Source organism: Procambarus clarkii, chromosome 37 (assembly GCF_040958095.1).
Source record: "Procambarus clarkii isolate CNS0578487 chromosome 37, FALCON_Pclarkii_2.0, whole genome shotgun sequence".
NCBI classification, from domain to species: domain Eukaryota; kingdom Metazoa; phylum Arthropoda; class Malacostraca; order Decapoda; family Cambaridae; genus Procambarus; species Procambarus clarkii.
The window spans coordinates 35,313,180-35,321,563 of record NC_091186.1 but is presented as its reverse complement, the minus strand read 5'-3'; the positions used below and the strand labels follow the sequence as shown (position 1 = coordinate 35,321,563).

The window sequence follows — 8,384 nt, the reverse complement described above, 5'->3', positions numbered from 1 at the left end:
TAGAGCATCTGGAGGGAAATAGCTTTGTAACACACCACCAGCATGGGTTCAGAGATGGTAAATCGTGCCTCACAGGTTTAATAGAATTCTATGACCAAGCAAAACAAATAGGCAAGAAAGAGAAGGTGGGTAGACTGCATTTATCAGAAAGTCTTTGACACAGTACCACATAAAAGGCTGTTACAAAACTTGGAGCAACTGGCTGGAGTAAAAGGTAAGGTGCTCCAGTGGATAAGGGTGTATCTAAGCAACAGGTAACAGCGAGTAACTGTGAGGGGGAAGACATCAGAGTGGCGAGACGTCACTATCAGAGTCACACAGGACTCTGTACTTGGACCCATCCTGTTTCTAATATATGTAAACGATCTTCCAGAGGGTATAGACTCATTCCTCTCAATGTTTGCTGATGATGCAAAAATTATGAGAAGAATAAAGACAGATGAAGATAGACAAAGACTACAGGACGACCTGGACAAACTGGTGGAATGGTCTAGAAAATGGCTACTAACGTTCAACTCATGAAAGTGTAAAGTAATGAAATTAGGCGAAGGGAGCAGAAGGCTGAACACAAGGTACCATCTGGGAGGTGAAATCCTGCAAGAGTTAAATAGAGAGAAAGATCTGGGGGTTGCTATCACACAGATCCTGTCCTCAGAGGCCCACATCAAAAGGATATCATCAGCGGCATATGCTAGATTGGCCAACACAAGAACTGACTTTAGAAACTTGTCTAAGGAATCGTTCAGAACCCTGCATAGAACTTTTGTCAGACCAATCCTGGAATATGCAGCTCCAGCCTGGAGTCCAAACCTAGTTAAACACAAGACGAAGTTAGAGAAGATTCAGAGGTATTCCTGGTTGAAGACCTGGCCGCGGGGACGCTAAGCCCCGAAACCATCTCAAAGTAACCTCAAGGTATGCCACCCGACTCGTCCCGGAACTGAGAGGTATGAGCTACGAGGAAAGGCTAAGGGAGTTGTACCTCACGTCCCTGGAAAACAGAAGAGTAAGGGGAGACACGATAACCACCTACAAACCTCTCAGGGAAATTGACAGGGTGAACAAAGACAAACTCTTCAGCACGGGTAGAACATAAACAAGGGGACACAGGTTGAAAATTAGGACCCAAATGAGCCACAGAGACGTTAGAAAGACTGTTTTCAGTGTCAGAGAAGTTAACAATTGGAATGCATTAAGCAGTGATGTGGTGGAGGCAGACTTCATACACATTTTCAAATGTAGATTTGATAAGAGCCCAGTAGGCTCAGGAATCTGTACATCAGTTGATTGACAGTTGAGAGACAGGACCAAAGAGCCAAAGATCAACCCCCGTAATTACAACTAGGTGAGAACAATCCCCCACCACATCCCCGCCCATACAAAATCCATCACCTCCCTACCCACACACAATCCACCCAGTACTATCTCCCTGCCTTGGTTACCTTAATTACTGTGGCTTGAAGGATATATATTTCCACGCCCCACTCACTGATAACGGCCCAATATATCCTCCACACAGTCACCCCCCTCCCCATACCCCACATCACCCCCACCATCCACTAGTACACAGCACAATCATGGTGCAACAACAACAGCAGCGTTGCCAAACCACAGATCTATAGCTCTCGTCAACTCAGGAACACAATTTATAAAAAATTAACTTAATACAAATAAATGTCTTAACCATTATTAACTCTTAAATATTTAGTCAGTTACAAACTGTTATATTGACCTATACACTGGGAGGACATCAAGATGTGGCACCTGCGAGGCCCTCCACATATAACACAGGGGACGATGCTTCTCTCAGTCTCCAGGATTACGACGGAGTGAGCGGTCAAAGAGCGGTCCTCGTCCTTGCTAGCGTGAGTATGATCAGGAGGCTATTGGAGTCATTATTATGTACACCATACTCTTCCTGTGAGTAATAGTGGCCACCATACTCTTCCTGTGAGTAATAGTGCTCACCATACTCTTCCTGTGAGTAATAGTGGTCACCATACTCTTCCTGTGAGCAATAGTGGTCACCATACTCTTCCTGTGAGTAATAGTGCTCACCACACTCTTCCTGTGAGTAATAGTGGTCACCATACTCTTCCTGTGAGTAATAGTGGTCACCATACTCTTCCTGTGAGTAACAGTGGTCACCATACTCTTCCTGTGAGTAATAGTGGTCACCATACTCTTCCTGTGAGTAATAGTGGTCACCATACTCTTCCTGTGAGTAACAGTGGTCACCATACTCTTCCTGTGAGTAATAGTGGTCACCATACTCTTCCTGTGAGTAATAGTGGTTACCATACTCTTCCTGTGAGTAATAGTGGTCACCATACTCTTCCTGTGAGTAATAGTGGTCACCATACTCTTCCTGTGAGTAATAGTGGTCACCATACTCTTCCTGTGAGTAATAGTGGTCACCATACTCTTCCTGTGAGTAATAGTGGTCACCATACTCTTCCTGTGAGTAATAGTACTCACCATACTCTTCATGTGAGTAATAGTAGTCACCATACTCTTCCTGTGAGTAATAGTAGTCACCATACTCTTCCTGTGAGTAATAGTGGTCACCATACTCTTCATGTGAGTAATAGTAGTCACCATACTCTTTACTGTGAGTAATAGTGGTCACCATACTCTTCCTGTGAGTAATAGTAGTCACCATACTCTTCCTGTGAGTAATAGTAGTCACCATACTCTTCCTGTGAGTAATAGTGCTCACCATACTCTTCCTGTGAGTAATAGTAGTCACCATACTCTTTACTGTGAGTAATAGTGGTCACCATACTCTTCCTGTGAGTAATAGTGCTCACCACACTCTTCCTGTGAGTAATAGTGGTCACCATACTCTTCATGTGAGTAATAGTGGTGACTATACTCTTCCTGTGAGTAATAGTGCTCACCATACTCTTCCTGTGAGTAATAGTAGTCACCATACTCTTTACTGTGAGTAATAGTGGTCACCATACTCTTCCTGTGAGTAATAGTGCTCACCACACTCTTCCTGTGAGTAATAGTGGTCACCATACTCTTCATGTGAGTAATAGTGGTGACTATACTCTTCCTGTGAGTAATAGTGCTCACCATACTCTTCCTGTGAGTAATAGTGGCCACCATACTCTTCCTGTGAGTAATAGTGGTCACCATACTCTTCCTGTGAGTAATAGTAGTCACCATACCCATCCTGTGAGCAATAGTGGTCACCATACTCTTCGTGTGAGTAATAGTGGTCACCATACCCATTCTGTGAGTAATAGTGGTCACCATACTCTTCCTGTGAGTAATAGTGGTCACCATATTCTTCTTGTGAGTAATAGTGGTCACCATACTCATCCTGTGAGTAATAGTGGTCACCATACTCATCCTGTGAGTAATAGTGGTCACCATACTCTTCCTGTGAGTAATAGTAGTCACAATACCCATCCTGTGAGTAATAGTGGTCACCATAACCATCCTGTGAGTAATAGTGGTCACCATACTCATTCCGTGAGTAATAGTGGTCACCATATCCATCCTGTGAATAATAGTGAACACCTTACCGATCCTGAGGATAATAGTGATCAATATTCCCATCCTGTCTGTGAGTAAAAGTGGTCACCATACCCATCCTAAGGGTAATAGTGATCAACATACCCATCCTGAGGGTAATAGTGATCAACATACTCATCCTGTGAGTAATAGTGGTCACCATACTCTTCCTGTGTGTAAATGTGGTCACCATACTCTTCCTGCGAGTAATAGTGGTCACCATACTCTTCTTGTGAGTAATAGTACTCACCATACTCATCCCGTGCATAATAGTGGTCACCATACCCATCCTGAGGGTAATAGTGATCAACATACCCATCCTGAGGGTAATAGTGATCAACATACTCATCCTGTGAGTAATAGTGGTCACCATACTCTTCCTGTGTGTAAATGTGGTCACCATACTCTTCCTGCGAGTAATAGTGGTCACCATACTCTTCTTGTGAGTAATAGTGGTCACCATATTCATCCTGTGAGTAATAGTAGTCATCATACCCATCTTGTGAATAATTGTGGTCACTTAACTCATCCTGTGAGTAATAGTGGTCACAATACTCATCCTGTAATAGTGGTCACCATACCCATCTTGTGAGTAATAGTAGTCACCATACCCATTTCCTGTGAGTAATAGTGGTCACCATACCCATCCTAAGGGTAATAGTGATCAACATATCCATCCTGAGGGTAATAGTGATCAACATACCCATCCTGTGAGTAATAGTGGTCACCATGCTCTTCCTTTGAGTAATAGTGGTCACCATATTCTTGCTGGGAGTAATAGTCGTCTCCATACACATTCTGTGAATAATAGTGGTCACCATACTCATCCTGTGAGTAATAGTTGTCATTATACCCATCTTGTGAGTAATAGTGGTCATAATACTCATCCTGTGAGTAATAGTGGTCATCATACCCATCTTGTGTGTAATAATAGTCACCATACCTATTTCCTGAGAGTAATAGTGAACACTGTACCCATCCTGAGGGTAAAAGTGATCAACATACCCATCCTGTGAGTAATAGTGATCACAATACTCATCCTGTGAGTAATAGTGATCACCATATCCATCCTGAGGGTAACAGTGATCAACATACCAATCCTATGAGTAATACTGGTCACCATACTCTTCCTGTGAGTAATAGTGATCACCATACTCATCCTGTGAGTAATATTGGTCACCATACTCTTCTTGTGAGTAATAGTAGTCACCATACCCATTTCCTGTGAGAAATAGTGAACACCTTACCCATCCTGAGGGTAATAGTGATCAACATACTCATTCTGTGAGTAATAGTGGTCACCATACTCTTCTTGTTAGTAATAGTGGTCACCATACTCTTCATGTGAGTAATAGTGGTCACAATACTCTTCTTGTGAGTAATAGTGGTCACCATACACTTCCTGTGAGTAATAGTGGTCACCATACTCTTCCTGTGAATAATAGTGGTCAACATACTCTTCCTGTGAGTAATAGTGGTCACCATACTCTTCTTGTGAGTAATAGTAGTCACCATACTCATCCTGTGAGTAATAGTTGTCATCATACTCTTCCTGTGAGTAATAGTGGTCACCATACCCATCCTGTGAGTAATAGTGGTCACCATACTGTTCCTGTGAGTAATAGTAGTCACCATACTGTTCCTGTGAGTAACAGTAGTCACCATACCCAACCTGTGAGTAATAGTGGTCTATTTGTTGCCTTGCGAGGTTGAATGTAGACACAGTAGGCACTTCTGTATATTTATTGACTGAGACAACAAGGTGTATATCTGGCCAGCCGAGGTCCACCTACTCTGAGTCTGTCGGGAGAACTGAGGCTGCTGGGAGCATGGCTGGTGTCTGTCTGTCTGGCATGACGTCAGAGGCCTACTCGCCTGTGATTGGTTATGTCTCAACGGACATTCAAATTGAGTATAACACCGCTCGGACACGCTACCAAGTCGACGTCCCTTGTCGACAAGCTGTGGCTAGCTATATAGTTACAATGATACTGAAAGGACCTCGGTGGCATTCAATAATGGCTTACATGTGAAATTTGCATAATAAACATTGAAAGAAGATCAGGTGTACGTAATACTTACACCTCGGCATATGCACCAAAAAAAAATTTATCATAATAGGTGAAAATCATCGTAACAATACTTTAATTAAACCAGAGTATTAAGAACATGTGTATGTGTTACGGACCCGGATTCAGCGTCCGAGCCTGGAGCAGTGACAAACACGCCATCTGTGGGTCAGCTCCCGAAACCCCCGCCAAACGAACGACGACACCTAGTGAGGACAGCGTGTACTGGCCTCGAGGACCAGTTTCCAGTCTGGTTCAGCGCTCAACACCGCCGCTCCTGACCTCTGGTGAGGTGGTGCTCCGACGACAGCGCCATCTATGGAGTGGATACGTCAGGTATTAGTATCTGAGCCTGTGAGTGTGGTGTATTAGTGTCCCAGTTATTGATGACGTGTCTGCTTACAGAGCCGACCTGGGACCACTGTGTTGAAGGTGGAGTCAGTCTACCCGAGGCAGCCAGTCTCCATACAGTGAAGTTTGCTGCAGCTGTCGTGACGTCGTCCCCCCCGGAAGAACACTGTGGTGTGTTAAGCCTGCCAGTGGAGTGGCAGTGGAAGGATTTACCCGGGACCGACGGTTGGAGACGATAATCCACTGGGGTATCGAGGACAGGAGGGTGATTGGTGATATCACACGAGACTCCTGTCTAGGGCGTACCCCTTTTATCGCTCGTGGAGTGGCCGTACCAGCCTTGGTGGCTCAGTACCTGCCAGCAGACCTGCTGGACGTGTGGTTGACGGCCTCCACGACGGTGCCCCCAGTGGACCTGTGTTGTGGCTGACCTGTGGCCAGGGTAGACTCGGCGTTCTCAGAGGACACGTCTTGAGGCCACGAAGAAAGCACCGCGGACTCAGCACCTAGCTTCGAGGATCCATAGTCTCCAGCAGAAGACTACAGTGTTGATTCCCTTGTAAAGTGTTAATACCCCTCCCCCTTGTGTACTCTTTTATTATATATATTTAAACGGTGAAGGTGAATATTATATTATATTAAGTTCTTACCTTTCTTTCCCTACTCCCTTTAAGTTACTTGCGTCACGGATCGCATCCCTTGATAGCCTCTACTGGCTTGGGGCCGGATATATATCTTCCTCTAACTACATCAGAGTAAGAACCCCGTTGCGTCCCGAGAGGGCCGTAACAGTATGTCTACTTGTCAGATATGAACAATACAACTCAAGGTATTGCTTAAACAAAATTATTAACATGTGTCAATGGCATGTGCTTGAAAACCATACAAAATTAAACAATTATTACATTAATGAAACAAAGTTCTGACCTAACAACCACAAATGAATTTTAAGATTAGATAATGATTTTTTTTTCAATGTACAATATATTTACAAAACCAATGTACAATATATTTAATGTTCAATATATTTACAAGCTATATACAAGACCTGGATCAAGAAGACTAACATCTGCGTGATAGCAGTCAGGATTCACTGGCCACAATGTGGTTGCTAGAGCATTAATGAACTCTTATGACAAGCACCGTAAAAATACAAATGGCAGTAGACTTAACAATGGCATCTAATTTATAACACAAAATAAAATTGATAAAAAGCTTCATCATACTAATATATATATATATATATATATATATATATATATATGCGAACAAGCCTGAATGGTCCCCAGGACAATATGCAACTGAAAACTCACAACCCAGAAGTGACTCGAACCCATACTCCCAGAAGCAACGCAACTGGTATGTACAAGACGCCTTAATCCACTTGACCATCACGACCGGACATAATGAGGTGATAGCCGAGGCTATTTGAACCACCCCACCGCCGGCACTCGGATAGTAATCTTGGGCATAGCATTTTACCAAATCACCTCATTCTTTGGGGCACACGTGAGGAACACAAATGCGAACAAGCCTGAATGGTCCTCAGGACAATGGTCCCCATATTGTCCTGGGGACCATTCAGGCTTGTTCGCATTTGTGTTCCTCACGTGTGCCCCAAAGAATGAGGTGATTTGGTAAAATGCTATGCCCAAGATTACTAGCCGAGTGCCGGCGGTGGGGTGGTTCAAATAGCCTCGGCTATCACCTCATTATGTCCGGTCGTGATGGTCAAGTGGATTAAGGCGTCTTGTACATACCAGTTGTGTTGCTTCTGGGAGTATGGGTTCGAGTCACTTCTGGGGTGTGAGTTTTCAGTTATATATATATATAACATTATATATAACTGATATAATATGATATAATATAGTTATATATTATATATATATATAATATCACTCATACAAACATCTAAAGATTTAAAATGTAGAATATCGCAACATAAATACTCTGTAAGACATGGCCAATTATCTAATGCTGTGTTTGTGCATTTGTCAGAAAAAGCTCACCAAATTGATTGGGAGAGTGCGTCTTCAATAACAAATTGTAAAAGCACCTATAACAGAAACATAATTGAATCCGCTTTGATACAGATCACCAAAGAAAGTAATTTGAATATTAGCAGTGGTCTATATAACTTAGATCCATTTCTAATAGATCAGCTAAAGGGCGATTTAAGTAGAATCATTGAAAAACATTTGTCTCACTAATTTATTGTATATATTTACCTCTTTATGTTATAATTACCTATGTATTATGCTTGTATGTCTGCTGTATCAGATGGGCCATTGGGCTACATCGGATGGGCCAATTGGGTGCATCTGATGGGCCAATGGGCCTTCTGCGTTGTCCAAGTATTGTACCTCACCTTACTTCACCACTCTCTCCTGCCTATTTATACCCATCACTCGATCTGTAAAATGACCTTCTGAAGATGTA

The 8,384-nt window shown here is 43.0% G+C and overlaps 1 protein-coding gene across 1 annotated transcript in view; it reads left to right on the top strand.

Moving 5' to 3' along the window:
• Nucleotides 1-1,815: 1,815 nt before the first annotated feature.
• LOC138349492 (uncharacterized) overlaps nt 1,816-8,384 on the top strand; it is a 29,957-nt gene continuing 23,388 nt past the window's right edge. Inside the window, exon 1 of the mRNA XM_069337383.1 lies at nt 1,816-1,865. The gene's annotated coding sequence lies outside the window, so the exon portion shown is untranslated. The remainder of the gene's footprint in view (nt 1,866-8,384) is intronic.